The 26,968-nt window shown below is 54.7% G+C and overlaps 1 protein-coding gene across 3 annotated transcripts in view; it reads right to left on the bottom strand.

Annotated features, from left to right (window-relative positions):
• The window catches only part of PKNOX2 (PBX/knotted 1 homeobox 2), a 241,786-nt gene that overhangs the window by 175,621 nt on the left and 39,197 nt on the right, over nt 1-26,968 (bottom strand). For all 3 annotated transcript variants that reach the window (XM_036014674.1, XM_028527641.2, XM_036014675.1), the window contains exon 2: nt 5,664-5,733. The gene's annotated coding sequence lies outside the window, so the exon portion shown is untranslated. The remainder of the gene's footprint in view (nt 1-5,663; nt 5,734-26,968) is intronic.

Raw genomic sequence — 26,968 nt, 5'->3', positions numbered from 1 at the left:
TAGGGCCCGGTTGTTGTAGGCACAGCGCTAGGCCCCTCTAACCGTAGGAGGCTATCCTTGGCTGACTATGGCATACGTGAATGTGAGGAGGTATTCTCCTCTTTGATTCATGCCATCATTCCCGGAGAAATGGCCAATTTTGGAGCAATTTATCTTCTCTGAAGAGCCAGGCTGCCTGGCTAACAACAAAGGCAAGGAGAGCGGTTCCCACATCACCAACTGGTTTCAGTGTCACCACTGCATCACCACTGGCCCCTCCACCCCCATCCCCAACCACAGCCAGAGCTACTCAGAGCGGTCTGTGAGAATCCTCAGCCCCTCCCAGGGATTCTGGGAGAATTGGAGAAGGGATAATGGAGCCATAGAGGAAGAGAGAAGGGGAAGAAATCCCTCAGGCTGGACACAGATTTATGACTGTCTGGATTTCCAGTGAGCAGGAGAGAAAGGCAAGGTGGGTGGTGGCAGCCACCCTGCAGTTCCCAAACCCCGCCCCCAGCCTCCCAGCCCTCCTGCTCGCTGCAGGGAAGTCTCTCCCTCCTACTCTCTCTCTCCCCTCCCCAGCCTCCCGGTCCTCCTTCCCAGGTCCCCTCCAGAAAGGTTTAGGAAGAAGCTACAGGCACAGTCACACCAACTGAAAGGAGATTTAATTAGCAAAATCTCGTTAGGCAAACGAAATTATCCGTAAGACAATAGTCCTCTGGACAGGGGGTATGATTAAACAAAGCCATTAATTGAGAGAGCCGCCTTGGCAGCTCCCCGGATGCGCGCATCCCCAGGCAGGCTCCACCGGCTTCCCAGGGCCCGAGGAAGAGTCTCCGCCTCCTGCCGCCGTCCCACCCCTCCCCCTTGGTCTCCCGCTTCCAGAGCCCCTTCAGTTGGGGCTGCAGACCTCGCCATCTCATCAGCGGCCTCTCTGCCACCAGATTCCTGCTAAAGTGCCTTGATTGCATAACGTCTATTTGCATAATGTAAATTGCAGTCTCCTAGCTCAGGAGGCAGGAGTCACAGAACAGCCATTATTTTTTACCACTCCACAAAAATTCTACATTTAGAAAGCAGATTTGCGGCTCAGAAAGCCGTATAAATCTGAATCTGCCAGAAATGCCATTAAATCACCCCAATTAAGCCGGACCAACGAAGAGCCCCCGTCACCGTTCTCTGCACAAGTGAGGCCTCCGGGCCCAGATGGAGGCCGAGGCCAACTGGGGGCTGTGGCGGCCAGGCAGGGAGCAGGAGCTGGGGGAGGCAGGAAATTACGTCGTAGAAACCTTAGCACACGCCGCAGCATAGGCGCCCATCAAGACCTGGTGGAGAAAGACTTCTTGCGGGCACACAATGTGTCTGCGGACTTTTAATTTATGCAGCAGGAGAGCGCTCAGGAGGAAGGAGCCTGCACCTGTAGCAACGGTACATAGGGAGATCCGAGGTGCCTCACAGAGGGGTGAACCGTCCCTGCCTGGAGCAGCTCTTCAGTGGCCTGTTCTCTCTCCTCCCGAGTCCCCTCCAGCCAAGCGAAGGAAAACTGAGGACAAATCCTGCTCAGACTGGGCTGGGCTGGGCTGGAATGTGAGCTCCTTTTAAGGGCTGTTTCCTGGGGGGGTCCCTGGGGAGAGAGGTGAGTCAGAAGCCCTGGAAAGGGGCATTCCCTCTGACAACCATTCGTGATTCCAGCTTCCCCACAGCGCCATACCTGGCTACTCTTTGCCTCTTTATGGCTCATTCAATATTCATCTGTCAAAGGGCAAGATGCTAATGTATATTATTAAAATATCAATAGTTTATGAGTGCACCTTATGGAAGGTACAGTTAAAGGAAAGATTCTTGACCATCTCTGTCGGAAGCAATGGAGAGGAACAGCCCCTCCAGCTCCACTTTCTCTGTCTTCACGGGGTGGACGGCTGCCTGAACCGTTCTGAGCAGCCACTGTGTGCAGGGATGGCTCGGCTGCCATCGCGCTGGACTCCGCTCAGCCCCACGGCAGGCCTGGGAAGCGCGTGCAATCCCATTTTCGGTGTTGAGAAGAGGAATCAAAGACCAGAGAGATGGGCCCAGGATCCTAAGTCACAGGCCGGGATTCAAACCCGACTTTGGACTTCAAACCCAATGTATTACCCCCACACCCCCCAAGTTGGAGCCTTGAAAATACTGATCTCTCTGTTTGCCTCTGTTTCCTTCACCTGCTCGAATTAAACATTTGCTTCCTGACCTAAGTTTCACAGCAGGGGGAAGCAGGGAACAGAGAATCACTGCATGCTTCCACGCAGACCCATTTCAAGAAAGTGGCCCCTACTTTAGAGGAATTTAAGCAAGTGCCCAGAGTCTTTTGTGCACATTTAGAATCTCGGAACTGAGGGGGACATTGGGCATGACATAATCAGACACACCCATTTTACAGGAGAGTAAACCGAGGTTCTGGAGCCTCACAGTGAAACGGGTTCCTCATCTGATTCCAGCTCCATCCCTAACTTCCTCTGTCACTTACTAGGGCGTTTCTGGTGTTCTCTGAGCCTCTGCTCTTCTCCATAATACAAAGCTAATTCCAGCACCTCATACAGCAGTGTAAGCGCTCAGTGAGAAAACGCGGTCAAGTGCCCACTCAGCTTGGTGTCTAGCACGCGGTCAGAGCCCGGTAAGTGCTGGGTACTAACATTACCATTGAGCTGACTTGAGGAAGACTCCAGGACTCCCTCCAAACACCAGCACCTTTCCAGCAAAACCAAGCCCACCTCACCCTCTCTTCCCTGTCCCTCCCTTTCTGCATTAGATGCTCTCGGACCTCAGTCCTTTGTGAGAATGGACGGGTTCTGTGTCCACTCCTTGGCTGCCTGAGTTTTGTTTCCACACCCTTAAGTGACAACAAGGCACCCAGGGCACTAAAATTCTCTTCCAAAATTTAGCTGCATCTGGGTGGGGAAAATGACAAAGGACAGGAGCCTGGACCTTCAGGGCCACCCTTTGCCCCTAGGCTATACAGTGTGTCAGAGGGGAAGGAAGGAGGCAGAGGACATGGGGCGCAGGGAGGAAGGGCTGCTCCGGCCTCACGTCCCCGCACAGCCCTGGCAGCCGCTGACGTCCCGAGCTTTGGCTGGAAAACACCCCAGTGTGGAAGGCCACAGAGCTGGGGGTCTAGGGAGCCCTGAATGGGAGTGAAGGGCTCAAGGCTTATGGAGTCCCTGGTCACAGGTCCAGGTCCCTCTCCAGACCTGCACGTCAGACTGCGGGCTGCGAACCAGACCTGCTCCGGCAGAGATGGGCCAAAAGGCAAAGGCCTCCTCCCGCCGCAGGGCCTCAGACACCGGCGTGCCTCAGGAAGTCCCGCCTCGGGAGGAAGCCTGGCGTGGTCCCTGGGGGCCCTCTGAACCCGGCCATGCTGGGGGTGAAGGGACAGTGTCTCGACCTAAGGCGAGGGATTCCTCAGCCTGTCCTGGAAGACAGGTGAGGCCACGCTGTGCCAGGCCGGACGGACACTGGCTGGGGGGTCGGGTGCTCCAAGCTCCGCGTCAGTGCACTGCTGGTCTGCCCCCCGACGCATGGTGGTGGAGCTCTGTCTGTGCTCCCTCTTTCAAACCTGGGGCCCTGTCCCTGCCTCTGTCGGGGGATGTGGTGGAAGTGACGCCACCTGCCTCCGAGGGCAGGTCACAAGAGGCAACAGTGTTCCCTCCTGGCTCTGCCTCTGCCCCAGGAGGCGCCCCCCCCAACCCCCCCCACCCCCCCGCACCAGCCGCCAGACGGTGAGGAAGCCCAGCTACAGGGGGAAGCACACGAGTCTGGCCAATGGCCCAGCTGACGTCTCAGCCAGCAGCTAGTATTCAGCCCCCCGAAGGATGGGCCTGTGGATGATTCTGGCACCCAGATTTTGATTGGCCCCAAGTGGGACCTGGGGGAGCAGAGACCAGCTGCCCCTCCTGGGTCTGGTTTGGATTCCCGCCCTGCAGACGGCATGAGCATGAGGAACACCATTCTGTCAATGGGCTCGGGGGCGCCTTGTTGTACAGCCATGCCCACCGGAACACCGCTGAAACTAAACCGGCATGTTCGCTGCCTCTCACCAAATGCAGCCGTCACCAGCCTCCTCTCCGAGACCCCAGACTCTCAGACTGTTTCCTCCTCAGGGGGTCCCAGACCTGCAGAGCCTGCCTCCCCTCATCCTGCCCCCCAACCCCTGAAAGACCGTCCGACTCTTCCCGTGCCTGAGCCCTGGGACCTGAAGAAAGCTTCGCCTGGTTCCTCAGTGCAGGCCAAGCCTGTGTCCCTGCGAGGGAGCTGTGTCTGAGTGTGCGTGGCCCAGGAGCCTGGCTGCCCTCAGGGACGGGGAGAGAACATGGAGGCCTATTCCCCCCACGCACTCTGCTCTCATTAAGGTTCACGCTCAGCTTGCTCCCCTCGTACTTGACTTGACTTACGAGGTCCCTCTAACCTCCAGTGCGAGGAGGCATCGATTCTCACAAAGGTCATTATCTTTCCACTCTGGCTCCCTCACCGCCAGCCCTGTCTCCTAGGTAGGCTTTCCTGGAACAGGATGGGGGGAGGCACGCTTCCCACCCCCTGGGCCTGGGGGTCCGACCACTCCAGAGCCCGGGCTGCAGAGGAGGTGCCCCGGGAGCCGTGGCCGTCAATCACAGAGGCGACCAGCACTAAATCGCAGACCATTAGGCGGGAGGGCCGGCGCCCTGCTCGCTCGCCGGGCAGCCATCGGCAGGATGTTAGACGATCGCAGGGCGGCCATTCTTATGATTTATTCAAATACTCATTACAGTCAATCTATTTTTACACAGAGGTGAAGATGTGTGCTGATCACGGTTAATCATTTATAATTCCATGGACTGGTTGGAAGCCAATGTTCTATCAAAGTCGGAGCAGCGGCTCGGCCTCCGGTAGCCCCAGAAGCAGGGTGGGGGGGGCTGGGGCAGCCCAGCCTCCCAGCTCACACCTGCGGAGCGGCAGCCGGAGCGTAGGTGCACCGGGGACACGCAGACGTGGGAACCCCAGGCTGCCCCCAGGAACTCCCAGCCTGGGGCGGGCGGATGGGGTTGAGTGGTGCTCGGAATGTGAATACAGCTAAGAATTTCGGAAAAGGGAGAAATCACGTCTAGCTGGAGTTACCAAAGAAGGCCCCACAGAGGGGCCCGGGCTGAGGCCGGGTCCTACAGGTGGGCGCACTTGGCCGAGGGGGGAACCAACATGAACCGGTCCGCACAAGTGCAAGGTGGGATGTTACCGTGTAAGGGAAGGGAAGCGACCGGCGGTATTTCCTGGTCCTTCTCCGCCCCACCCCTAGACAAAGCCAGATGCAAAAGCAGGGACAATGACCTTAGCCCAGGCCCCTCTCTCATGGACCCCCGGGCTTAGCCCACGCACAATAGGAGCCAGAGTCTGGGTCAGCCTTGCCAACTCCAGAGCATCCCTCTGCAACACTCTGACACATGTAACCCAACAAGGCCACCTAGTGCACAGTGGACAGTGTAATTAAGTAGCATGTCTATGACAGGGCGTCTGTGTCGCATTCAGACCTAACCTAATTACAGGTCTGCTGTGGTTCAGATTCCGACGAGCCCATTGCTGAGTGTTTTCTCTCAGCGGGCCTGACGTTAGCAGGCTCGGGGCTGGTCTTTAACCCACGACCTCCATGAGGCGCCATGGAAAACACAATCAGATTTACTCACAGTTCACAGTCCCTCTTCTGCTGAGCGGCATGGAGGACAGACAGCCCCGGTGTCCTGCTCCAGACTTCACCTGTCGACAAAGGAGACGTTTTTACAGACTGTGTATGACCCTGCTGGGAGCGAGAGCCAGGTGCAGGTGACAGGCAAGTCAGGAGCGGGTTGGCTCAGGAGCAGGGCCAGCCCCGGCGGCCCCGAGCCCACAGTGCTGAGTGCACCGAAGTCTCCTGAGTGAGGGACTCCTGGTGCACAGCTGTCCCCAGAAGGTGGCTACTTGGGACAGAGACAACATCGCTCCCTCTCCCTCACCTGCTTGTTGCCTCAATTTCTTTGAGTTCCATCCCCTTCTCCACAGAAATCCCTGAGAAAGATTCTGGGCTCATGGCTGTGGAGAGCCCGGAGCTGGCCGAGGCAACAATTAGCTACTCGTGCCTGCTGTCTGGGAGGACCCCAGGCAGGGACAGAGCTGAGCAGCCCCGTGACAGTGGTAGTGTGTGGGGGGAGGGCTGCAAAAAACAAGCAAGCAAACAACAAAACGAATGCTGTTGGTTATGGCAAGAACATGGAAAGGTGACGTGGGAAAGAAATTTCAAGCCACGCTGAAGGGTCTAGTTGGGCTGGAAGGAAAAGGATATGCATGGGGCAAGGCTGGGAAGATGGACCGCGGGACTGTGTTTGACCCTCTTTCTGGGATAAAGCGGCAAAAGCAAGGACGAGAGTGAAGAGGACATAGCACGTAGCATCGTCAGGTGTCTGAGCCGTGATTTGCACTCACGAGGGGCCACAGGAATAAAGTCCGCAGGGCCAGTTATGAAAGTGCTGCCACGTCACTGGGGGAATAAGATTAGCCACACAAAACAGCATCAGAGAAGACAAGACTATATGTGAAGTCGTGCTGAACTGCGACTGTAATTCTCCCTCCAAAGAGAAGTGAGGGCCGAGCACTTAAGGCAGTTTTCAGGGGGCGGTAAAGCCTGGCCGGGGTCTTGGAGGGCTGGACGGGTGAGATGTGGCTGACAGAAGGGAGGGAGGGGGGCAGCCCCCGGAAGGAGGAGAGGAAGTGCGCAGAGCCCTGAGACAACACAGAGGCCGTCAACTGAGAGACACCAGGGCAGGGACTGACGCTGAGCAAGCCGGACTGGCCAGAGCATTGGGGCTGCGAGGGTCGGACAGGGAGGCCGGGCTGAGCTGTGAGCTTGTAGAGCCGGGAAGTGTTTGGTTTTTAACGCTAGTCAATACAGAATACTATATTCGTTTCAGGTGTGCAACACAGTGATTCTACATCTACGTGCCTTATCAAGTGACCACCACAAATCTAGTAACTGTCTGTCACCATCCAAAGTCACCACTGAAGGTTTTTCAACAAGGAAATGACATGGAGAAGAGAAATCCCACCCCACCCCCACCTTTAGTATTGTCCTCCTAATTAAGACAGAGAGGCTTCTTGGGAGAGGCGGAATTTCAGGTAGAAGACTCAGGCATGGACTATAGTGTGATTTGCCCATGGAAAGAAAATGTCCTTTTTCACGGTCATGTCCACCAGGATGAGGCACTTGCTCTGGGGCTGTCTGGTACCCTCTGCGTGACCTCAGAGACAAGACCAGATCACAGGATGGCAAGTCTCTGAGGACGAGGACAAGGACTGCATCTTATGCAGCTGTGTAGCTGCCAGAGTACCCAGCATGCGTCAGGTCCTCAGAAAAAGTCGGTTTAATGTTGGTTTAAAAGTCGAAAATGTTTAATGATGGATTCTGTTTATTCCAGCCAGAATCCACAACCAGCATCTCAGAACCAGCCCCCGGCTGGCAACAGGCTCCAGCCTGTGTCCTCCTCAGGTGCTGGCCCGGTGCCGCTGGGCACACAGGAGCTCAGCACACGAGGTCTCCAGGCTGAACTGCCCGGGGCGGGGCTTTGTCCCGGCCTCCAGGACAGTTTGCTGAGACAGCACTTTCTCTGAAGAAGACACTCAGACTTGCCGTTTGCAAGCACTGCAAAGCTGGGAAGGGTGGTGGCTTTGCTGGAAGGATGGATTCCAGGGGGTTATAAAGCTTTTAACACACTGAGAGGATGGGCCCGGACTAGAAAGTCCATTTTCCCTCCATCAGTTTTTGCTTCTTGCACAACAACATCATGACAGCCATAAATAAAATAATTTGGAAAATAAAGGAGAATTGCCTGCCAACCCATCACTCTAAACCATCCAGTCACTTTATGTCCACATGAAAATCCATTTCTATTTTTTACAGAATTGTAGAAAAAAACTTAACAGGAATATGCACACCAATCCTACTCTCACATTCAAAAATCAATTGCAAAAGCACAGAATAGGCTGACTTGGTTTAAAAAAAAAGTGGGTTGAGTGAAACACAAGCTCAGGACGAGCCCAGGGTGTGGTGTTGTTGCCAAACCCATAAACTGGGACCGTCGGTGCGTTCACAGCCGGACCATGTCCACCGGAGGGGTGAACACCCCCTCGCTCTGGGTCTGTTGCGCAAGTCTGGCGGCACATGTTGCTAACTCACAGCGGTGAGTAGGAGAGAGCGGCGAGCAAAGACATCTGGTGGTTGGAGCACAGGTTAAAGTTCTGCAGATGCAGTGTGAGCTCTGGGGTCAGCCTGCCCGGCTCAGCCTGACCAGCAGCATGGCCACGGGCACGTGACTTAACCTCTCTGCTCCCCAGATTGCCCTCTGTGAGGCGGGGCTGGTGAGGGCTCTGCCTCAGAGGTAGGTCGTGAGGACTGAAGCTTTCACACACTGTCACGTGCTCACAGTACCGCCCACAAAAGAAGCGCTCTCAGAAGGTTACCTATCATTGTTATTTTCACCACCAGGAGGCTGCGCAGTGGAAGGTATGAAAGAAGAAACAGAGTTGTGTCTTCCTTCGTCCCTCACTGGTGGTGTTCACTGGTCCTCGAAATCCTAGCTAAGGCAGCGACCCTTCGGCCACCTGGGGGTCCCCCAAATGTTCTAAGAAACTGCCTCACTCTGGACTGTAGGGCCAGGACCAGCTAATAGATGTTAGAGGAAGCCAGTCTTCAGCTCCATATAAGAAAGCATTTTCTAGCAATGGGAACCAGCCAAAGCTGAATGAGGCTTCCTCCGAAGATACTGAGCGCCCCCTGCCCCCCCCCCACACACACTGGACGGAGAATCCCGCTGCGGGGCATGGTCTCCAGACAAGGTCCACCCATCAGTCCAAGGGTGAACAACATTCACAGACTGAAAGAGTGAACAAACTTGTGTATTGATAAAATATTAACTGTGTTGTCTTTCACCATCGTTTCACTAAGTAATTCGACCCCTCAAAGGTGAGGAGAGGAAAAAGAACCGTTCTCTGAGTTGAACAGAGCTCCATGAAAAGCATTTACGATCCACGTCTGCTTCTCTCCCACGCACACATACCCATGCATCCACACACACATATGCACACGCGTGCACATGCCACCTCTCCACATTGTCCTTGCTTTGCACTCGTGACCATGAGCCAGTAGAAAGTCTTCCCCGACTGGCGCCGACCCGCGGACCCTGCTGGGGAAGCATCTGTGTGGAGGCTATTTTAGGCCGTTCTGAAGCCGGTAGTTTGTGGTCCTGGCAGGCCAGTGATCGTGCGGAAGGCCTTCAGACCAGCACCCATGCGGCAATGCAGCCAGAATCTCAGCTAAGGCTTGTTTTATTCGCCATGAAAATAAAGTGGAACCATAAATGAGTTTGACTGCTCAGGTGATAAATAGGAGGAAGTTTGTGAAATGGTAAATGTGGAGGGAGTTGTTGAGTGCTCATGTTTGTTTGGGAAAGAGGTGGGGAGAGGGACAGAGGAAAACTTCCTTGGGGGGCAGCATGTGCTGAGGGACAGTGGAGGGAGGGCCCACGAGACTGGCTCATCCAAGTGAGCTGGAAGGGTGGAGAGAGGTGAGTCATGGGCCTAACACGGAGAGCAGTAGACCCAGGCGTTGCAGACACGGGCTTGTGCCCTGACTCAGTCATTAAGTGCTACCTGGCACCTAATACTTGGCTCTGGGGCAGCAACCTACCCAGCGCTGCACAGGCCTCTTGGGAGCCTGGTAAGAACCGATGCTAATCCCACACCTGTCCTTGGTCCCCTGGGCCATAGGCGGTGCCGGGCACCCAGCTGCAGAGACACCAGGAAAAGTCCCTCAGTCACATTCTCCAGGCCCAGCCCAGGCCCAGGATTCTAACCTTGGGCCTGTCCCTGTAAGTACAGGTGTGCACAGAAGACCCCAGAAGGACTGTTGGCCCTGGTGGGCTAATGCTAATAAGTTTCCAGCATGAGAGAAGGAACTGGAGACATCGTGACCTGTGGACAGCAGATGGGAGTAAGAGGGGAGACTCGCACGCACAGAGACGTGGGGGCTCCCAGGGCAGTGGGGCCCCTGCAGAGGGGGGAGGGTCTGCTCACAGGGCGCCTTGCCTGGCCCTGCTATGGACATCCTCTGAGGTGTGAGCAGACCACGACTTGCTTATTGTCCACCAGCAAGGTCACTACTCTTCCTCCTGCCCAGGTCGCTGAGCTGCCTCACGCTTTCTTTCTCCTCCTGAGCCTCAGCTGGTCCTCTGGCCTCCGGGTTCTCCCCATTTCTGCCTGTTCACCACCTCCCCCCAGCCCGGGCTCTTTCTGAAACACACACTTGATCGTGTCCACTCGTCCTCAGGACCCCACGATGACCCCTCATTGCCTGGCAGAGAAGGTCAGCCAGCAGCTCCTAGGCTAACTCTCCCTTGGTCGGGGTTTTTGTAAATTCTGCCAACATCTACAAAGTGGGAAAACTCACATCTGAAAATCCAGAATTCTAACTCTTCCTAAGGACCTGGATGACCTAGCAAGGCCAGTCCTGCACTTTCGCGTGGCACCCACTGACACTGAGTACCAGCTGCCCCCTTTCAATCAGACAGAGGTCCCCCTGTTGGACCCAGAGAGAGGAGCCAGGTGTCACCTGGAAGTCTCTCCCATCACAGGCCCCGGCTCCTGGAGACTGAGGCAGGCTGCCTGCTGAGAAGTCTCGGGTTCAAGGTGACCACATGGGTGGGTCAGGCAGAGTGGCTCATTCTGTGCCCATCAGCAGGCTGAAGGATTGGGTCCAGAGAGAGGCCAGCACACGAGCAGGCCCACCCGGTGTCCTTCCCTCTCCCCTGGGCAACTCCTCCACTCCAGGCCGGGAGAGAGCAGGCCAAGGCAGCAGGGCTAGTCTCTAGGCAGGCCAAGGGCTCTGAGTCAGGTGCAGAAGAGGCCCCACCCCCTTTCTTCCTGAGGCTCCACCCACAGCGTCCAGCCTCTTCCCACCCCCAACTCAGTGGTGCTGCAACCCCTCCCTTTATTTCCATCCCCCTATTCCTATCAAAGCCCTAACAGCACATATTTTGTTAATTGTACAAACCTAATGGGGGAATGCATTGGCAAAAAAGGGTAATGGCCATCAGACCAGCAATAAAACAAAATTAATGGCCCATAGGAAGAAATCATGTCCACTTAATCCCAGCTCTGAAACTCTAATAGAATAATGGAATACCAGCGGAGGGTTTTTCTCTCTATGTAGATTGCTTACACCATGTTAATCACTTGCAAAGCAGGCCACATACCACTCCGGCTCGCATGACCCTCCAGGGAAAGTAGCAGACCAGAAACATTTAGTGCAAGACTCATTACTGACACACACACCGCAGCGACGCCTCCCCGCTCCCCCCCTCCCCCAGGTGACTCTGGGACAGCCAGTGGGAGGGGTCGGTGAGAGCCATCGGGGTGGTGGGCCGGGAAGCAAGTCGAGCCATACCCAATGACAGCAAGCATTTACTGAGTGCTTACTACGTGCCAGACATGGGGCCAGCTAAGCACGTTCCGCATGTTACAGGGACGTGTCCCATTTTCATCCTCGACAGCTGCCCAGTCTGATGAGGTAGCCACCAGCCACACGTGGCATTATAAATTCAAGTCCTTGTTAATTAAAATCAAGTGAAACCTAAAATTCGGTCTTCGCCCTCACTGGCCACATTTCAAGCCCTCGGCAGCCACGTGTGGTCGGTGGTTGTTGTGCTGGAGGCTCAGAGACCGCTTCCTCCGCCGCTGTGGAAAGCTGTCCAGACAGCGCTGCTCTGGAGCACTGAGGCGTTCATCTTGCCTGTTTAACAGATTTGGGAATTGGGGTGCAGAGAGGTGAGGCAAGCTGCCCCAGGCTGCAAAGCCGGCACACAGCTGAGCTGGGTCCTGCCCTGGGTCTGATTCGGTCGGTCTGGCTGCAGGTTCCCCACCTCACGCTCTACGTCCATGCAGAACCAGCAGTTGAGGTGGCGAGGAGGCCTTCTTAGGGAGGTGGGCTGAGTGTCTCCTATGTCCTCTGCAGTGCCCTTCCCCAGAGCAGACAGGCCCAGGGCTCAGCCCGAGAGCTGGCTCTGGGGGTGTCTCAAACCCAGGAAGGGCAGCAGGAGCGGGAAGGGCTTCACGGGTCACCTGATCCACTTATGAATGAAAATGCTGGTCCACAGAAAAGCTAGGTGGTCACCCAGAGTTAGAGCTGTAACCAGGTGTCCTGACGGCCCCCCTCACTGACCAAGGAAGAGGACGGAGCAATGCCCAGGGTCCACCTGTATCCACACAGTGAGAGAAGAAGGTGTCTCCCCAGCCTCTCTGGGGAGTCCTGGGCCAGGCCGAAGAGGCCAGGACGGGCCCAAGGGCACTGGGCTCTACGGAAAAATGAAAAGGGAAGAATGAGGGGCAGTTTGGGGCCCAGAAACGTGGTGATGACAAGCGTGGCACTGGATTGCTACTCTGTCTGGGGAAGGTAGTGTGACAGAGTCCATGACAATCACAAACACACACACACTCTGACCTCGCGGCCCAGGGTAAGCATACATCCTGCAGAGAGGGAAGTGGGCATGCCTAAGGGTAACACAGCAGCATGCAAAGCGGGAAGACCTGCAAAACCACCTGGATGTCGCACCCACTGGGGAACGGCCAGAGAGCTCGGGGCGTAACCACCCCAGAAAAAGAACAAGTTGGATCTGCACCTTCACCATGCAAGCTGGCCACCGCGCTCAAGGTGGGAAGAGTAGGGAGCAGAGCGTGACGCATGGTGTGGTTCCGTGTGGTGGAAGCAGAAGACTCCAGAACGAGTCCGCCTCTTGCGCATGTGTGTGGGAGCACAGAGAAGGTGGAGGGGACCGCCCGGAGTGTTCCCGAGGGCACTGGGGTGGGGGTGGGGGGCCGGGACTGTTTTTAGCATTTCTCTGCCTTGTTTCTGGGTGCAGCAAGTACTTCCACTTTGTAATTTCTTCAAAGAAACTTAATTTAAAAAACTGATAAATGAAAGAGAAAGAGGTTGGACTTGAGAGGCAGCCAGGCCTGACTTCAGAGCCACCTTGCACCCCAGCTGCGTGGTCTTGGGCAAGTTCCTTAGTCTCTCCACATCTTGGTGTCCTCAGCTGGAAGCTGGTGACAAAACTATCACAGCATGGTGTTGTGGGGGGACTGATGGGGCTTCAGTGACCCAGCACGCAGACTTCTTCACCAGCATTGAGGGGTATCCTGCCTGGCACTCACAGGAGCTTCCCGGGTTGGCCCTCAGGGCACTCTCACACTGCGTTAGGTGTTCTCAGGGCCCCCCCGAGTTTGCCTCGTATTATAGTTTTAGTGCACTATCCCCCCACCAGATTGTAAACATCTTGCAGGTAGGAACAGCACCTTGCTTATTCATTCATTCATTCAATCACCCATTTATTCCATTTATTATTCAGTTAATAATAACTTAATAATTATGTCTGAGGCGTATGCACCAGGCACTGTGCCTGACAGCAGAGGTGTAACACCGAAGGAAACAGAACAGTCCCTGCTTTTCCGGAGCTCACACTCCAGTGGAGAAAACAGGCTGCACACACAGACATGCTCCACATAACGTGGAGAGGGGATGAGCCCTGAGGAGAAAAGCGCAGCATGAGAAGGGGGCAGAAATTACTTGAAAGGGAGGAGGACACTGCGAGAGAGGGGACAGAAAGGAGGCTCCAGAGCTCCTTCTTCTCTGAGAAAGTGCCCTTTGTGGCGCGTGCCACAGAGCCACGGTGAGATCAGCAGCTGCTAAAAAAAAAGTTAGTTTAAGAATAGAATAAAAATAGACTTGAGCGAAAGCAGAGAATAATAAAGACACCTCAAAAACATCCCTCCACTTCTGGGCATGTACTTGGAACAAGTGAAAGCAGAGATTCGAAGAGATCAGCAAGAGCCACCCCCCGTGTCCAGCGAAGACGAATGGATGAGCATGCGGGTGACACGCACACGCAGTGGGATACTATCAGCCTTAAAAAGGAAGCACATTCTGACACGTGCTACAACACGCATGAGCCTGGAGGACACTGTCCTGGGTGAAATAATCTAGGCACAGCAGGACCAATGCCACCTGTCCCACACCTGGAGGTGCTGGAGTGGTCGGCTGCATCGGGATGGAAAGCAGCGTGGAGGGTGCCGGGGCCGGGGGAGGGAAGGGGCGGGTGGTGACTTAGGAGACACAGAGTTTCCCACGCGAAAAGAACTCTGTGAGTGGAGGGTGGTGACGGTAGCACTGTGAGTGTACTTAATGCCACTGAATTATACATTGAAAAATGGCTAAGAGGGTAAATTTTATGTGTATTTTACCACAATTTTATTTATATATTCATTTAATTTGTATATTTATATAATTTAATTTCTACATTATATGTAATATTTATAATAGATAAATATGTCACATCATATATAATAATGTCTATCTATTATATACTTCAAATAATATATAATTATGTACTTATATAACTATGTGTGTAAATATATGTATATATTTATAAGAATAAATAAATATATATACACACACACAGGGGTGGGCAAAAGGAGGTTTATAGTTTTGATACAAATCAGTAATACAGTAATGAATAAATAATAATACAATAATAAACTGTTTCACGTACTCACAACAACTGTAAGCCTGCTTTTCCCCACCCGCATGTGCGTGCATATTCTACCACTAACTTCTGCCAATTTCTATTAAAAAAATAGCCTGGGATGTTAAAGAGCGGGAAAAGGGCAGGAGCAAGCAAGGGAGGCTGTGGGGGCCCAGGCAGACGGAGGGAGCTCGAGCCCCGTTCTCTGAGCCACGGTTGGGAGACCTCGGTGGGCGGCGGGATGCCTCCAGGAAGACAGGGGCTGGGCACCTGAGCCAGTCTGCGGACCGGGGACCACCCGGGCCAAGATGGCTCCGGAGGGTTGGACAAATGAGACACGACTTAGAGTAGCAAAGAAATGCAAAAACATTTTTTTTAACCTGTGGGAGATGAGAGGTTGTCGGCAGAGAGCTCGGCCCCCCTCTAGTCTGAAATGAAAGACGGTCAAGGAAGACAGCCACAGCAATGGAATGATGAGCAGGAATCTAGGAGGGGAGGGGATCAGGAGGCCCCTAAGATGAAGCGCCGTGAGCAGCATGGGGTGCTGCAAAGGGCTGTGGACCAGCCTAGGAGCTGGTCCTGGTCCTCACTGCCCTCCGGCATGATGCGCGTCACCCTGACTCTCTGGGCCTCGATTTCCTCGCCGACTGAACCGAGTGGCTGAATGAGGAGTCTTAAGGTTGTAGGGGTCCACAAACCCTTGACATTTTTATCCAGAATGGCATTGCTGTATATATTTTTCTGCGATTTATAAATTTTCCTGAGATTTCAAGGCTGTCCACATCCCCAGAGAGGTTAAGAATCAGTGAAGAAGAGATTCACTAAGCTCGCATTCAGCTAGAAAGTTTTGAGATGCCAAGAAATCTTGGACGAGAGACCAATAAATATTTGGGCCTCAAATAAATCAAGATGTTTATCCTGCCTTGACTGCAACATAGGCATATTTTTAAAGTGAACCGAAATGATGATATACTCTGAAAAGTTAAAATCATTTCTTGGTTGCTGTTCCACAGAAAGTAGGCGAGGTCTTCAGTGGGTGCAGAGGTGGGCGCAGAGGTGGGCGCAGACTCGGCCCCACCTGCTCTCCCGAACGGAGGCGGCAGCGCACAGACCGCGAGGGCTGCCAGCCACCGTGGCTGAGGGGAAGGGACCCTCCATTCGGCCTTGCGGAGAGGGGTCAGGGAGAGAAAGAAAAGTGCAGCCTCCCCAGGAGGTGTGGCCCAGGGCGGGACAGATGCATTGCTGCGTGCCAAGCAGTCCTCATTTTGCGTGGGGCTTGCCTGGGGAGGAAATTTCCAACTGCTTGACTCTAAAAGGTGACAGAAGGAAGACATGTCAAGGGGGAAAGCGCAGGCAGGGGATGGTATCTGGCCACCACAGCGCAAGAGCCAGACTGAAACCCCGAGGAATGACTAAGCCGGGTCACCAGGGCAGAGGAGACTTCAGCCACGAGAGGCGGGGCCCAACCGGAGGAGCCGGGCGATGCGGGAGCCAGTGGGTCGGAACCAGGCACGGAACCTTAGAGGTCATCTGTTTCAACCTCCTCCTTTCACATCTGCAGAAACAGGTTGAGAGGGGCAGAAGCCAGGCCAGAGGTGCCTTTGTTCTTCACCAGACGTGCTTTAAACAGCCCTTTGCTGGACTGGAGAACCCAGCTCCCTGCCCTCAAGCAGCCTACATAGGGGAGACAGACTCGGGGGGACGGAGGGGTTCAGTGTCATCTAGAAGGCATGTGGGGACCTAGCAGAGGAGGGACTCCCCACTTCAGGCAGGCGCATCCAAACAGGGCTGAAGCCAGGGTCAGCCAGCGGAGAGGCAGTAAAAATGTTCACTCTGATGTCCACACCAAGCCAATAGCCACCCACATCTCAGAGAAGGGTGCCCACCACGGTGACCTCAGAGGGAGCCCCCACGCTTTCCACCCCCACAGGGCCAGCGCCCCCTCACCAGCAGGCCAGCTCCAGGCCCCATGGAGCATGACTCTCCGCATAGCACTTCCCACTCATCATTCCCAACTCGCCTCCGGGGACTGGTCCTGCATACTGTTTCATGAATAACTTAACAGGCTCCAGCTTGTTTAACAGAGGTGAGGCAGATGCGTGTGGCAGGGGCTGAGCAGGAGGACTCCGGCTGGGCTGATCGGCTGGGACCCTGGCTCTCTGCGGAGGGGCGGCTTAGTGGAGAAGGCCACCTCCGTGCTGGTGTCCCCACCTGGATCCTGGAACACAGTGGGACGCTGAAAGAGCATTTGTTTCCAATTGTTCTGAGCCACTAATTTGGCTCCAGGGTGTAACACCAATCTGAGAACAAACGGAGTAGGAAAACCGTGCCTCTCTTGAAGGAGGCCCCATTTCTCCGTAAACGGTGGAGGGCGGGGAGGTTTCCTGAGTTCAGCGCAAGTGCGCAGCCTCCAGAACAGACAGAGCTGGCCACGTCCCTCGCCAGCCGGAGTCACCTGGCTGCACTGCCATCTGCCGCACCTGCTCATTGCTCCTCCGAGGGGCCTCCAGCAGAGGACAGATCACTCTGATGGCAGGCAGATAAAAACGGGATCCCTTGCTAGCAGTAACCACCCAGAACAATCTCTCTCCTGAGCAGCTGACTGCCTCCACCTGGCACCTGCCAGCCAAAGCGCTGGCAGAGGGGCTTCTCCCGAGTGCGGAGGGGATGGGGAGGCCCCTCTGCCCGGTCACATCTCTACTTCTGACAGCAGGAAGAGCAGGCTCCCTCCAGGGCCGAGGGGAGGGAAGAGCGGGTAAGTCGGGGCTGCCTTAGGCGCTTCCTCAAGACGGAGGCACAGAATCCTCTCTCTGAGGGGCCCTTCTCAAGCTGAAATTGCCTCCTTTTGGCTTAAAATGACCCGATCGGACACTTGCCCTCTGAAGGTGCTCTTGAATGGAAACTGGTGGACAAAATGCCTTGACCCAGCTCACTACTTCACCCCCCCATCCCAGGAGACAGGCCGAAATTTTCATGACAAAAACGCCTTCTTTGCCAGTGTGTGGCAGTGGCACATTTAGCTGGGCAGTGAACCCATACATCCAACCTACTATAAACATATGCTGAAAAGAAATTTTTTTCAATATCTCCAAGCAGTCCAAGTACAAGTCACAAAATCTTTGCCCTAACCCTTGTGAACCTTCTCATAAGGAAAAGCCCAAGGCTCTCACTTACAGCTTCTTTACTCTGACTTTACACACGCTTCTAATAGGCACGGTGTCTGGTACCTCAGGCCTCAGCTGATGAGAAGCAATAAGAGAGGAGGGGGCTAGGGCTTCCCCAGAAAGCACGGTGAGGTCATGGAGGGCGGGCCAAGGAGACAGTATCACTTAAGGTTGTGGATTAGTCACTTCGGGAGATGGGCAGCGTGTCCGCTGTTTAAACATCCGTGGAGCACTTTAAGAAGTAACTGTCTTTAGCTGTCTTGAAAGTCCCAAGGGAGTGTCCTTCTTGATGCTTCCAGGCTGCTGGCTTCTTCCTGCAGGTGGTCCCGAGCTTGTTCAGAAGCTGCCTATGCTCCTTCCTGGTCGGCTCCGGCATTCACTCACCAGGCAGCGACTCTCACGGATGCTGGGGCAGTGTCTCGAGACACAAAGCAAGATGAGGCAGGGAGGTCTTTGAATGTAGTATATGCACACATGCGTGCATGCACACGCACACCAGGAGCACCTATTCACAGCAGGTGCTCAATGGGAGCGTGTTGCACAGACGTTAGAAAAGGCACATGAAGGGGAGGGGCAACCAGCCAGGTTGTCCTTTGACCCACTCCCTAGCTACTCATGAGAGAATCTTTGCGGGGAGGGGCTATGGTAAATCAGGCGTCAACTACAAAACGTTGCATAGCCCCCCAAAACAAACAAAAGGACAGCACTGCATCAAGCCTGGAGGAAGGTGGGAAAGATTCTCCGGTTCACCCTAGAGAAAGTGGACACCCCCTGTGGACGTGGCCTCCCGGCAAATAAACGAGCAGTTTGGGGCCACCAGCATCTGAGAGGCTCCCGGCTCCCTGGTCCACATGGGTTTGTGCCCGGGTTTGTGCAAGGACCTGCCCACCTACCAGCCTGATTTATTTTCACCAAATCCTTGGAAGGAAGGATTTGGGCCAGTTGTCTCTCTCCAGCCTCCAGCCGATCATTCAAAAACACGTGCATTTTCTTCACAACCCCTGTAGGTCACTGCCCGGGTGCCCAAGCCAAGGAGACAGCCAGTGGTTCTTCATCCTCCCCCCAGGCCCTGGGACAGCAGGCCTCGCACTGTCATTGTTTTGGGGACACAAGGTCTTTGAGAGACTCCTAGGGATGGTGGGGGAGAGGTTGACACTCTGGCAATCTGTCCTGAAGAATTCAGGTTAATGATTTATACATGCATTAAAAAAATCTTCTGAAACAAATGGCATACAGATTGTGTGACATTTGAAGGGAATTTGCCAATGTTGCTCAGTAAAGCGTAATAAAGATATGCAGCCCATAATAATAAGTTACTTAAACTCAGGGCACTAAATGATTTATTAATTGCCTCCGAATCCTTTCCAGCTACAACTGAATCCGAGAGTGTGGCCACAGCGCACACACCAGCTCGTGACGCCTCCAAGGCCGACCTGCGCGGCTGCCGTGAGCTGCGAGGGTGTTGCCTCCCCGCCCCCAACTCTGCCAATGGGCCGGAGCAGGGCCCGGAGCTGGGCGGATGTACCTGAAACACACCCCATCCCACCTCCCTTCTCACATGAATGTCACATCATGCACACTCGTCTTGCCGAGAGGTCCTCTCCTCTGGTCCCCTTCCTATCCACCTCTCCCACAGCCCTCAGTGCCATGCCCTGGGGCCACATCAGTACTCAGAGAAGACTGCTGGGTTCTTCCTGCAGGAGGTCCTGAGTCATGGCCGGGCTCATGGCCGCCAGGGCCTCGCCAGCAGCTGGTGGTGAGCCAGAGACACCAGAACGGAGGTGAGATGTGGAACACAAAGACCCGCCCTTCGTCTGGGACACGCTCACCCATGGGCAGGGTGAGGTTTCTGCTGTCCTGTCCGCTTACTGGGCCTCCTCCCTGTCCCTGGGGGCCAGGCACCTGGCTGCTCTGCTCCCTGGGAGATCTCACGCTCAGGCTGCTGCCCAGGCCACCAGCAGAGCCACCTCTGCCTCGGATTACACCCAAGGGACTGTGCCGACTGTCTGGTGGGAGGAACGTCTCCTGTGGACACACGGAGACAGAGGGCCAGGTCGGCTCTCAGGAACTGAGTGACCGGAGAACTTCAGAGACCGGCCTCATGGGGTGAAATGACCCTCAAGGCCCCCTCACTTCCCCGGCGGACTTCCCTCCAGTGTCCCCCCCAGAATGGCGCCCCCCTCCACCCATACCCCACGCCTGCGAACCACCTTCGGTTCTGCCGCTGCCCCCTCCCTCACTCCCACAGCCGACCAAGGCCATTCACCTCTAGAGCAGTTCTCAGCTCTACCCCCTGTCATCTCCATAATTCAGAGCCCAGGGCTGAAAATCAGCACCTCTTCCCAGATGTTTTATGGGATTTGCACAGTGTTTCTGGTTGGGTCTTATTTTTTAAAATACGTAACATGGTTCAAAAATCAAAAAGTGCATACAAGTATACACTGAAATATCTCCTTCTCGTTCCCGTCTCCCATTTGTCCAAGTAAACACAAATATACGTTCTTGTTTACCACTCTCTAGGCACATGTTCTGAACCTTGGTGGATTTTTTTCCTTTTCCGGCTACTACATTTCTGGAGATCTTTCCACCTCGGTGCAAAGAGAGTTTCCCCATTCCTCTCTTTAAATGCACAGTATTCCATTGTCGGGACATCTGAGTTCTCTTCAACTGTTTGCTATTACAAATCATGTTGCAAATAATAAACTTAACACATATCATTTCACACATCTTGCAAGTATATCTTAAGATCAATTCCCCATTATGTAACTGCTAAGGCAAAAGGCAAATAATTTATAACTTTGATGAATATTGCCAAATTGCTGCCTGCAAATACAGCATGATAACACACTCTGTGAATGCTGCCCGTCTCAGACAAGAGTGACTAATGCTGTCTCGGGAGTTCCCATTTGCATTTCTCTCACTCTGTGTAAGACTGAGCAGCCGTTCACATGTTCAGGGTTGTTTGCATTTTCTTTTCCGTGAATAGTCTGGTTGAATTCTCTGCCCATTTTTCTCTGTTGGGTTGTATTTTGTTGTTGATTTTTAGAAACTCTTTGTATGTTAGGGAGAACGGCCCTGTGATGTGAGTTAGTTGCAGGGTTTTTTCCAGTTTCTCATTTGTCTCTTGACTTTACTTCAAGTATGTTGCAGGTGCTTCTTAAAGTTTTTATGGGAATTCCCGCAGGCCATTTGTCACCGCCTCCGGTATTCCCACGGTTTTACAGCTGATGCATGTCACTGCTTTTAAGGGCCAGCCCGGACTCGGGGACAATGCCTGGGACTGTGGCCAGCACTGCGGGGCCCAGAAGACAGCCCATCTGTGAGCAGAGATGATATCCGGGGGATGACAGAGAAAGGACCTGGGTGCTTGTCAGTGTCATTGGGCCACTGAATTGGTCAGCCTGAGAGCGGTCCTGGTTCTGAACTTTGTAATATATAAGGAAATAACTTCCCTCCTGTTTAAGACACTTGGGGTTGGGTGTGCTGTACTTTCAGCCAAAGGCAGTCTGACTGATACACACCTAGAATGTTCTCCTGGCAGAAGTCTGATCCCTTCCGATGGACCTCCACCACTGCTGAGAATGTAAGCCTGACAGTGACCCTCCCCTGTGTCGATGCCGGTCACAGCTCCCCATCACGCGCAACATACAGACCAAGGATCTCGGCCCTCAGCCTGTCCCCTCTTTCTAGCCTTGCTGCTTTATGCCTCCTCACTGTGGCTCACCCCGTCCCCTCTCTGCTCTGAGGGCCCTTTACCTCCACCCTACTTCCCAGCAGCTTGCTCCACCGTCACCGACTCGAAGCTAATTTCAGACCAGGCCCCTGTCCCCACCTGTCACCGCCAGGCAGCATCCCTCACCTTCCTCTATGGTTGCTCTGGCCTCAGCATCTCCACATCTTCCTACAGGCCTGAGTCCCCACCCTGCTCACTTCTGTGCTCGCTCTGTGAAGGCGGGGACAACACCTTACCCGTTTCTGCGTGCCCGGTACCTGGGTCAGGGCCGAGCACAGGAGAGGTGTTCAACCGGCGTCTGCAAACCGGAAGGGAGCCCTGGGCCCCATCTCACATGCCCCCACAGACGCCCAGGCAGACCTCCCTCAGCCCAGGTCCTCAGAACCAGTGCCCCCCTACCCGAGTCCATGTCTCTTTCCAGAGAACCCAGAAGAAAGGCCCATCCTAATGTGCCTGCTCTGAGATGAGCTATTAAATCACCAGACTGATCAGGGCCATTTGCCTCAGGCCAGTGTCCCCGATGCTGAGCCAATCACCTACTTCTACAGAGAGCCAGGGTACGGAGCGGGCTCCCTGGCCGCCTCGTCAGCTGTGTGGACTCAGAGAAACTTCTTCATCCTCTGGGTCTCAGCTGCCTTATTTGGCCAAAAGGGATGAGCAGGCTGCTGTGAGGGCGCACTGAGTACGATGTCTCACAGACAGCGCTGGGTAAGTGACGTGCTACTTCCCCCCGAGAGCTGAAGCCAGCCCCGAGGTAAAGGAGCAAGTCCACGTTCAGCGGACCCCAAACACTCCATTCACTGGGCTCAGACACCAGTGTGGGGACTGAAGAGCTGAAATATATCTGTGGGAGCAACCGGGGAGAGGAGACAGCCAACATCCACCGAGCCCCGCCCGCGGGCCAGCCCAGGCCACGTGGCTCGTACCTATCACCACAAACATGCGTCAGAGCAACTCTGCACGTTGCGTTTCCATCCAGCTCCATGGAGAAGGGTGGTGAGGCTTAGAGAAGTTAAGCAGTGTGCCCGGTGTGTCCTTGTCACGAGCCCAGTTGGCCTCGTGTGTCCACGTCATGGACCCAGTTAAATGGGGGAATTTACTTCTCAGCCCAGCCCTGTCTGGCTCTCACACCAGAGATCTTTCTACTGTCTTTTCTTGCCTCCAACCCACAAATCCAGGATTTGTGTTCCTGCTGGTAAAGTGGGAAGAGGTGACCAGGAAGGGGAGAGGAAAGAGGGAGATCCAGGAGTGAGAGAAAAGGAGAAATAGCAAAGAGAGAAACTCTTAGAAAAGAATGCTTTCATATCACCGGCATGCCTATGTGTGCCTGTGTGTGGTATGTGTGCATGTGTGTGCCTTTGTGCGTGCATGTGAATACACACATGTGACTGCATGATTCTGTGTTTGCATATGTGTGCGTGCCTCTGTGTGTGTGACTGTGTATGTGTGACTGTGTGCACCTGTGTGTGGTCTGTGTGCATGTGCGTGTGACTCCACATGTATGACTGTATGATTGTTTGCATATGTGAGCATGCCTATGTATCTGTGAGGCTCTGTGTATGTGTAACTGTGCACCTGTGTGTGGTCTGTGTGCATGTGTGTGTGCCTGTATGTGTGACTCCATATGTGTGGCTATATGATTCCCTGTTTGCACGTGTGCATGCCTCTGTGTGTGTGAGACTCTGTGTATGTGTGCCTGTGTGTGCCTGTGTGCCTGTGTATACATGCATATGTGTGTGATTCCCCATGTGTGACTGTATAATTTTCTGTGTTTGCATATGTGTGCATGCCTCTGTGTGTGTGAGACTGTATATGTATGGTCCATGCCCATATGTGTGTGTCTGTATGTGTGACTCCATGTGTGTGACTATATGATTCTCTGTGTTTGCCTATGTGTGCATGCATGTGTGTGAGACTGTGTGTGTGTGTGACTGTGTGTGCCTGTGTGCATGTGTGTGCCTGTGTGTATGTGTGTGCCTGTGTGTATGTGTGTGCCTGTGTGTGGCGGACTCTGTGTCTGCTCCATGGTCCTCTGGGCTCGGCCACACAGCAGTGCCCCCCAGGGTTTCCCTTGAGCAGGGCAGCAGACAACGTAGTGGGGTCTGGACTCAACACAGATTCTTCCCCTTTCCCTGGACACCAGGGACAAAAAGTGTATCCTTCTTCTTACTTAACATAAAACCCTCTCAGCAGCTGGGGAAAGCCTCATTCTCCTCACTCTCCAGAACATACGAGGACCTCGGGTCCCCAGTTGATCTAGAGGCAGGTGACTCAGTGGACCAATGTAGTCTAGTTGCAAAGGCTGACCGGAAAGGCCCTTCTTTACCCGCTTCCCAGCTCCTTCAGAAAACCAGGCACAGATGCCAACGACCGAGCGTGCCGGGTGGCCGCCTGGCCTGGGGAAGAGGACCGGCAGTCGTCCAGGCCCCCTGGCCTGTCCCAGCACCATTTACCCCTGCCCTCTGGTTTTCCTGAGTTACCGGGTCGTGCAAAACAGCAACTCACACCCTGGCGCAGGCCCTGCGTTCCGAGCTGAAAGACCCCGGGCAAGATCTGCCCGTTTTTAAAAGCAAGGCCTGGAGGGAGACTGAGTCACAGAACTGTGCCACGCAGAGCGCCGCGCCTGCCAAGATCCTGCTCACGGTCCAGAGCGCTTGCCCCCAGCCTTCCTGTTCCTCGTGCGAGCCTTGATTAGAAAGCCAATTACTCCTGCGCTGCCGCCCAGAGCTGGTCTTCCTGGTGGGAGGAAAGCAGCCCCTCACTAGCAAGCTGATATTTGGATAGCCTGAGAGCCTCCCAACCGTTCCGGAAGACGCAGCCCCCCCTCCCAGGACTGAGCGGAGCTGCCAGCACAAGAGGGGAAAGCTTCCAGCCAAAGTTTGTTTTCACGGAGATTCAGTTTCCTTCGCCGAGGCTCCCCCACCCCAGATTCCGCTTTGTTGGAGCTGGCATTCAGAAGCCACCGGCCACGCGGCCACACACCCTTCCTGCCCTCGCTGGGGCTCATGCCTTTACCCTCTTCCCAGGCCCACGGGCTCCCCCACTCTCCTGACTCAAAAGGCCCTGTGAGACGCTCTGGAGAGAGAGGGGACTCTCTAAGGGGACAGGAGCTCCCCGCCCCAAGTCGAGGTAGGGAGGGGGGAGAGAGAGCTGGGGAGCGGGCAATGCGTGCACGTGTCTCTGAGTGTCCGCAAGGAGATGAGGACTCCTCACTGCACCCAGTGGCGGAGGCCCTCGGGGCGGTTCACTGGGGGCTCAGACAGCAGGCACTGATTTCCGTGGCTGCCCCAAGGCAGGGCTCAACGTGCAGAGGCAGGGCTGGCCTAGGCCAAACTGGGAAGGGGACAAAATGTGTCTTAGGTGGACAACCCCTTCAGGATCAGCTGCCCTCCCGGGTACACAGTTTAGAGGTTTCACTTGGCTCTCTCTGAGAGTGGAGGAGAGGGGCTAACAACAGAAATATTGGCTTCGGAAGCACCCCCACCCAGGGTGAGCATCAAAGGGAGAGGGAGAGGGAGAGTAAGGCAGTGGGTGGGTGGGGCAAAGAGAACCAGAGGAGTAAACGGAGGGATAAGTTGCTAAAGGCAGAATCACAGACAACTTAAGGGGGGACAGGATTGGAGGTGGCAGGGAGTCGACAAATGGAGGAGGCCCAGCTGTCCTCAGGGAGCCCCCGGAGGTGGTTCCTGACACAGAATGTCACAGGCAGGGACGTCAGGGTCCGGCAGGGTTTGGCCCTCGGCCCCACAGCTTACTGACTCTGTGACAGCTTCCTTACCTCCGTGGGCCTTGCTCCCACCACCTGCTCAGATGGGGCTGAACCCCTTGAGGCTGGCGTGAGGGACAGACAGGGGACTGAGGTCGGGTCAGCACACTCCGGACTTCTCCTCAGGTGCCCACACAGAGGGGGGGGCCTTCTCCCCCGGCCCACCTCTCACCCTCACCTACCCTGTGTGAGGCCAACGGTAGAACTTCAAATGTCCACCTTTGTAAGTGTCGTTTCGTCATGAGCAGACAATGAACACAACTGCAAAGCGCGTTTCAAAACTGGAGTCTCATTTGTTCCCCAAATGGCCTCATTCCCATTTAAGAAACAGGGACGTCGAGAGTCAGAGACGCGAAGAGACTTGAGCAAGTCACTCAGCAGCAAGCAGCAAAGGCGAGATGCGGCCAGCCTGGTCCGTGTCTGGTGCCGACGTGACCAAAAGAACCTGCCCCGGCAGGGCTGGGGCAGCGACAGTGGGAAGAGACGTGGGGCTCGTACACCACGGGCGGCCAGCCTTTCGGAAGACGGCGGGTTCCAAACAAGCCCTCAGAGCCTGAACTGGAAAGACCAGAAGCTGACTGCAACTCCGAGGGACATCTGTGAGGCCAGGGGGCCGGGAAGAAAGGATGACTTCACACAATTTCTATGGCAGACGGAAGGGTGAGGGAAAACCGTCATACTTCATCTGTGACAGGGACACCTGTGGGAAGGAGCCCTGGGCCAGACCGGGGTGCAAGACGCTGACCATGCAGTAAAAATGGAATCTACTTAAGTCTACTTTCTGGTTAACTTAAGCTGGTCAAAGTGAGTTCTGAGGCTAGACCCTTAATTACGCACCTCCCTACCGAGTATGTGCCCAAGGTCCCCATCACACGGCCATAAACAGGGATGGAGAGGAACCAGGGGAGGCCACGGGGCCTGCCCTAGCTGAGCCAAGAGGACCTTCAGCCTGCTGGCGGGCTCCATGGATTGCGTTTCCTTACCAGACACACCTTCCATTTGACTGGGGTACACAAAGATGGCTATGATGTTCCTGCCCCCCCATGTGCTGTAGTTCCCTGACAACACGGAACTCCGACAGGCTTCATCCTCCTGACCAGGGCCAACCGGCCAGTGCCCAGCCAGGTGCCATCAGGCCTGGACTGGAAGGACAACTTCTGGAGGACACCCGGCCCCAGATCCCAGATCTCAAATCCATAACTACCAGCTCCAGAAAGAACACCACCACCTACCCCCTCCGGCACACACGAGGCTGGAGACCTGTTTCTGGACCGGAGCCCGGCCTGGCCGGCTGCAAAGGAGCTCTTTCAAAGGCAGGATGAGGAGTGCCTCCTGGGTGCGGGGAAGCCGCTCCTCTACACTGTGAAGCAATTTCAGACAGTCTCCTTTTGCTTTCAAATGTACTTAATCAACATGAAAAGGATTGTGAGGGCCAGAGCTCCTACAGGTAGAACTAAGGGAGAAGAATAATGTTCATAAATCATTTACCGTGCGATCTGAACAGGGCTGTATTTTTTTTCTTAAAGGCAAAGGCAATGCCAAAGAAATAGAGCTGCGTAAGAAGCTGAACGCACTGTGACTTGTCCCCAAATGTCAAGTGTCCCCAAGCAAAGCAAGGCAGCCTGTTTGTATGATTTTCATATGCAACCTGACCCTCAATACTAATTTTCCAGGCTGGGGTCCTCCCTCATCCCGAAAGCTCAGACCAGCAAAGCAGGCAGCGCCCTGA

This window comes from Phyllostomus discolor, chromosome 13 (genome assembly GCF_004126475.2).
Source record: "Phyllostomus discolor isolate MPI-MPIP mPhyDis1 chromosome 13, mPhyDis1.pri.v3, whole genome shotgun sequence".
Taxonomy (NCBI): Eukaryota; Metazoa; Chordata; class Mammalia; order Chiroptera; family Phyllostomidae; genus Phyllostomus; species Phyllostomus discolor.
The sequence above is the reverse complement of the archived record's forward strand: the minus strand, read 5'-3'. Positions and strand labels throughout refer to the sequence as shown.